The 6,733-nt window shown below is 39.8% G+C and overlaps 1 pseudogene; it reads left to right on the top strand.

Annotated features, from left to right (window-relative positions):
• The window catches only part of LOC103593008, a 31,319-nt pseudogene that overhangs the window by 7,609 nt on the left and 16,977 nt on the right, over positions 1-6,733 (top strand).

Here is a 6,733-nt window from a genome sequence, read left to right as displayed (position 1 = left end):
GGTACGGGCGCGACACCGAGGGTTGCGATCCCGTTGCCGGTCCCCGGTACGGGCGTGACACCGAGGGTTGCGATCCCGTTGCCGGTCCCCAGTACGGGCGCGACACCGAGGGTAGCTCGGATCCCATGTGGAGACCGGTTCCCGCTCACTGGCTGAGCGCAGTGCGGGCGCGACACCGAGGGTTGCGATCCCGTTACTGGTCAGTAAAAAGGACAATAAATAAATAAATAAATAAATAAATAAAGTAGTATTGGATTATAAGCAAAAGTATAAAATTATATCCACCAGTTCACACCGATATAAATAAATGATTGAGTAAATGGGGGCAATAGACAAATCTCTTATAGAGAAGAATTCAAAATAATTTATGTAGATATACTTCCCACTTAAGGTGGTGGAGCGTAACTCCTTATCTCTTAATTGTGTGGTATACATAATGCAACAAATCATGTGAATAACATGTACCTTTGAAATGATGTGATGAGAATAGCACTTTACCCCTGTGGTCTTTTTTTTTTGTCTTTTTTGTGACCAGTAAGGGGATCGCAACCCTTGGCTTGGTGTCGCCCGCACCGCGCTCAGCCAGTGAGCGCACCGGCCATTCCTATATAGGATCCAAACCTGCGGCGGGAGCACCGCTGTGCACCCAAGCGCCGCACTCTCCCGAGTGCGCCATGGGGCCGGCCCTCCCCTGTGGTCTTTTAATCTAAAACATGNCGCGCTCAGCCAGTGAGCGCACCGGCCATTCCTATATAGGATCCAAACCTGCGGCGGGAGCACCGCTGTGCACCCAAGCGCCGCACTCTCCCGAGTGCGCCATGGGGCCGGCCCTCCCCTGTGGTCTTTTAATCTAAAACATGTAACCCCTGTCTGTCCTGAGAAAAACATCAGATAAACTCAAGCTGAAAGGTAGTCTGTAAAATACCTGACCAGTACTCTTCAAAACTGTCAAGGTTGTTGAAAACAAGGGCAGTCTGAAAATCTGACACAGTATAGAAGAGCCTAAGGACAGTCTGAAAATCTGACACAGTATAGAAGAGCCTAAGGAGAGACCTGACTACTAAACGTAACATGCTATCCTGAATGATATGCTGGAACAGAAATAGGACATTAGATAAAACTAGGNTAATAGTGTTAACAATAGGAGAATCTGGTGCAGGATATACAGGAACTCTCTATAGTATTCTTGGAACTTTTCTGTAAATCTAAAAGTATTCTAAAATAAAAAGGTTATTTTTAAAAAAGTATATTGCTCTTAACAAAATACATGAAGCAAAACTGAAAGAATTAAAAGAGTAGACAATTTAACAATTATAGTTGGAGATTTCAGAAACCTACTGTCAATAACTAGAACTAGACAGATACTGTGATATTGAAACCAGACAAAAACATTACAAGAAAACTATAGACCGATAATATAGATGTAAAAATCCTTAACAAAATGGAACATAGGTGCAAAAATCCTTAACAAAATGGAAGCAGTCTAAATCTCGCCACATACAAAAGGATTATACACAATGGTCAATTGGAATGCAAGGTTGGTCCAACATGAGAAAATTAATTAATGTAATTGTCTTAGTAATTGCTTTGTGCTACTATAACAAAATACCACAGGCTGGGTTATTTATTTATTTATTTATTTATTTATTGCTGGCTGGCCAGTATGGGGATCCAAACCCTTGACCTTGGTGTTACAAGACCATGCTCTAACCAACTGAACTAACCAGCTAGCCCAGACTGGCTAATTAATAAAAAACAGAAATTTATTTCTCACGTTCTGGAAGCTGGAAGTCCAAGATGAAGGTACCGGCACTTGGTGTCTGGTGAGGGCCTTTGTGCTGTGTCCTCCTATGGTGGAAGACAGAAGGGCAAGAGGGAAACAGCTCCCTCAATCAAACTCCTTTATAAGGGTACCTAATCACATTCACAAGGGGAGGAGCCCTCATGACCTAATTACCTCTTAAAGGCCTTACCTGTTAATACCTGGCACTGGCAAAACCTGAATTTTGGAGGGAACACATTCAAACCATAGCAGTAGTACCCCATATTAATTGAATAAAGGACAAAAACTGCCTGACTAGTTCAATAGATATAGAAAAAGGATTTGACAAGATTCAGCACTCATTCATGATAAAAACTGTCAACATACTAGGAATAGAATAGAACTTTCCTAACTTGGTTAATTATTTGAGTTAAATTTTGTGTATGTTTGAGGTAAGGGTTGAGGCTCATTATATTTTCATGTGAATATCCATTTATTGAAAAGACTATCCTTTTCCAAATGAATTACCCTGGTAACTTTGTCAGAAAAATTGTTTGTGAGGGTTTACTTCTAGAATCTGTACTTTGTATCATTGATTTATATGTCTATCATTACATCAAAACCACACTGACTTAGAGTGAAATGTCTATCAACTTGTGAATGGATAAACCTACTTCTAGAATCTGTACTTTGTATCATTGATTTATATGTCTGTCATTACATCAAAACCACACTGACTTAGAGTGAAATGTCTATCAACTTGTGAATGGATAAACAAAATGTAGAATACTCAGCAATTGTACATGCTACAACATGGATGAACCTCCAAAATTATAAGTGAAAGAAGCAAGATGCAAAAAGTATCTGTTATACAATTCTATTTATATGTGTCAGAGATAAACAAAGCTAGACATTAGTTAAAGCAGTAAGGACAGCTTTTATTCAGTAATAACCATTGCAATAGGGAAGGGAGTAGTCCTTCATGAACCGAACTTCTTCCCTGAAGCAAAAGGCAGGAGATTTCTTAAAGAATGGGGTGTGCTAGGGGAAAGGCACTGAAAGGTGAAAAGTGGATTTGGTCCATGTGACTAGTTTGCTAGTTGAAAAGAAACAAAGTTCTCAGATCTTTATGACAGGAGGCAGTAATGCACATTGGAGCACTGCATCCACCAAAGTTAGCCTCTTATTCTTCCATAGGGAATGGGAGTTATCTCCCTGAATGTTTGCATTTCAAACTGTCATGTTTTTGGAGAAGTAGTTCTGAGTGGTAGGTGGTGGATTTATATCTCAAAGGGCAGAGAAAGGATTTATAATTGCAAGTTTTCTAAAGTTGCTCTAGGAGGGGTTTAGGGGCCTATCTCTCTGTCACCAGGTTTTGGCTGGAACAAACAGTAAATTCTCCAGGCAGCATTGAACTTTCTCAGGCAGGCATTTTAAGGAGGGCTGGGGTCATCCTAGGTACATGGCCTTAAACTGCTAGAAGCAATGCTAGAATTTGGTCAGTCTCATAGTGCAGTGGTTTGGATAAAGTAGTTAATGTGCTATGAGTTCTGCAGTTCTCATATGAATTCTCTGGAAAAGGTAAATATATTGAGGCAGAAAGCAAGTCAGTGGCTGCATAGGGATGAGTGTTGTAGTGGGAATTAGCCGCAAATGGGTGGACAGAGCTTTTTGTGCTGATGGAAATGTTCCATAACTGGATTGTAAGTGATGTTTGAACAACTATGAATTTGCTGAAATTACTGAATCACATGCTTATAATGAGTGGATTTAATGGTATGCATATTTTACTTGAATGAAGTTGTTAAAAATATATTTCCAATTTTAAATATGCTATGAAGAGAAAAGAGCTAATTAATAAGAGCATATTATATCACTCTAATTTTCTTACTAATCTGAACATAAAAAATTGGTCCACTAAAGCATGGATGTAATCTTAGATCTGATCTAAGGGCAGTGTTTCTTATGTCTCCAAATCAAGCACACATACTACGCTTTGAAGCTTCCAACATGTGCAGTCTCAAATCCTAACCATCTCACTCCCAGTTTGAAAAAAACAAAGCAAAAAAAGATCACCTGTCACTTCTCACTATGTGATGGAGATGCAAAGATTACTACGAGCCCAAATATTAAGAGCAATGAGAAGCCTGAAGGGACTGCTCCGAGAAAACTCCCTCAAGAAGGGAAAAACAAGGCACAGCCCCAAGTCAGTATTTGCTTCAGCTTTTATTGTTAGACAAGGAAATACAAGACAAAAAACAACTTAATCAATCATTTACCAAAGGAATGAAAAGAAATTGGCTATGGGGCAATCTCTGGAAAACATCTTGAAACAAAAGAAAGGGACTAAAGGGTAAAGCTGGATAAGAAATGACCCCTTAATGTTCTTATCTAGTCTAGCAGAAACTACTTGTTGTTTTCAGCACTTAAGTTCTGCTTAAGTGCATTTAGGACTTTTGCCCTTTGTGCACTCCCTGTTCTTTGTCAAGCCTACATGCTCCTACAATCACCCAGAGAAAGCAAACATATCTGTAAGCAAAGGTCGTGTAGAATAATGCTGACTTCAGGGCATACACCAGGGCCAGAGCCAAACACCTGCCCGACTCTGAATCTCAGTGGGAGAGCAATGGCTATAGAGTGTGCATGTGCATTCCAAGTGAGGGCTAGAATTCTCTGAAGCCTGGGGACACAAGTGTTAAATTCCTGCATCTTCTTTGTGATGGGAGCCTCACACTGAGAGCATCAAGCTCCTCTGGACCTGTTTGTGTCCCCACCAAAATTCATAGTTGAAAACCTAATCCCCAATGTGATGGTTTTAGGAGGTGGGGCCTTTGGAAGGTGATTAGATAATGGAGGTGTAGCCCTCATGAATGGGATCAGTGCCCCTGGTAAAAAGGCACCAGGGAGCTGCCTTTCCCTTCCACCATGTAAGGACACAGTGAGAAGGTGCCCTCTACGAACCAGGAAATGAGTCTTCACCAGACATCAAATCTGTTAGCACCTTGATGTTGGATTTCCCAGCCTCCAGTACTGTGACAAATTTCTATTGTTTATAAGTTACCCCATTGTTTATGGTATTTTGTTATAACAACCTACGCTCAACCAGTGCCTGCTGTAACTCTTTGAAGTTTCTGAGATTCACCTTGTTTTGAGTTTATAGTTTCCAGAAGCTGTAGGACCTGGAATTAGCAGGAAGATCAAGGTCCTCTTCCTTTATGTTTGCATGAGGCTGGCAAGTCCACAGAGAAAGCTCTCATGGTGATGGGGGAAGTTCTGTGCAGGCAGTAGCATGCTGAGATTACTGTCTCTGTAGGAGGGGAGGGTGTGTTTTAAAGTATGGATTTGTGGGGTGAGGTTAGGGTTGGGAGACAGATTAATATAGGATGGGGATGATGGAGTAGGGCAGGGGAAGCTCTGAAGGTTATTGATCCGTAGTGTAAAAGTAACACCTAATAGTGATTAACCTTGAGCTACAACTTCCGTATTAGGCTAGAATCTTAGAGCTGAAGGAGAACCCATGTGAAGGAGGGGAGATACCTGAGAACAAGTCAGCAGGAATACGAATTCCCTTGTGTTAGATCCTTCTAGGAGCTTGGTAGAGAAAATTACACTTCCTAGCAGCCCTACCAGGGCTGGACTAATTCAAATAAGTATTTGAGACCTCTGAGAAGTTGCAGCCCAGGTAGCTTACACTCTGACTTTTCATTTTGATGCAAATGAGATGCTGGTCTCTCTCTGACTTTTATCTGTGTGCACAGGCTGAAGGCATGGAGAGCAGGTCTTAGTTTATGTTGATACAGAATTGGTTTCTCCTAATTCCATTCTCCTTCTCCAGTTCTGCATTTTTCCAGAAGTGCCCTGAGGAGCATGGAAACATGGCTATTGTGGATCAAAAAACCATGTTTAAGGTGAGATGAAATTTCTCTTTTATTAACTACTTGTTTTTGTTTTTTATTTCCTAAAGTTACTTTCCACTTTGTGATAGCATTCAAGTCTGGTTTGAGATTTGAATGATTTTGTGTTAGGTCATATATCTGCTTGGAGTATAAAAGGTAGTATGCTTATCTTTTTTCATACAAGTACCATCCTAGGCCATATGGAGGTCTTAATATCTGTATATACTTGAGAAATTTACTTAAATTCTCTGCACCTCTATAGTATGCTTATCTTTTTTCATACAAGTACCATCCTAGGTCATATGGAGGTCTTAATATCTGTATATACTTGAGAAATTTACTTAAATTCTCTGCACCTCTATTTCCTCACCTGTAAAATGGACTAATAGTACTTACCTGTAGGTTTGTTATAATGATTAAGTTGATACATGTAAGGCCTTTAAAAATACTGGCCCATAAAATATACTCAATTTACATGAGCTATTATGATTATATTGTGTACTGAATTTTTCTTGGATCAGGAGAAATGAAAATACAAAATTAATTGTGATAGATCTTTGCAAATAAGAAAAAGAGCTAGATGCTCGAGTAATATTGGAGTTTATATTGTGCAGGATTTCATTTATTGTCTACAAATCCCTTGAAAACATTTTTCCTATGGAGGAGGTATATAATTTATTGTGGCTTCAAAGGTGTACATGTACAGCCTAAAAAAGATTTAGTTTCACTGTTGTAGAATCAAAGACAGTAATGCCTGGGACAACCATAGATGTGACCTTAGACAAAATTAGAGCCCCCAGAATGGAAATAAAGGAAATTCTTCTACATCCATGTGATAGAATATTTAAAATAAAGATATGAAGTAACTTGCCCAAGCTGGTACAGAGCAGTTCAGGAAGGCAAACTCAGGCATTTTGGCTTCATGTCTTGAGCTCTGTTTCTCCATTTTGTGACTTTCTAATAATCCACACTATATGTCAAGTCACATGACAGGCATCTATAAGCACAGCTGCATTTTTTTTTTCCTTTTTGTCTTTTTTCGTGTCCGGCAACAGATCACAACTCTCAGTGTCGC

This window comes from Galeopterus variegatus, unplaced genomic scaffold (assembly GCF_000696425.1).
Source record: "Galeopterus variegatus unplaced genomic scaffold, G_variegatus-3.0.2 Scaffold1256, whole genome shotgun sequence".
Classification (NCBI taxonomy): Eukaryota; Metazoa; Chordata; class Mammalia; order Dermoptera; family Cynocephalidae; genus Galeopterus; species Galeopterus variegatus.
This window is presented reverse-complemented; position numbering and strand designations above follow the sequence as displayed.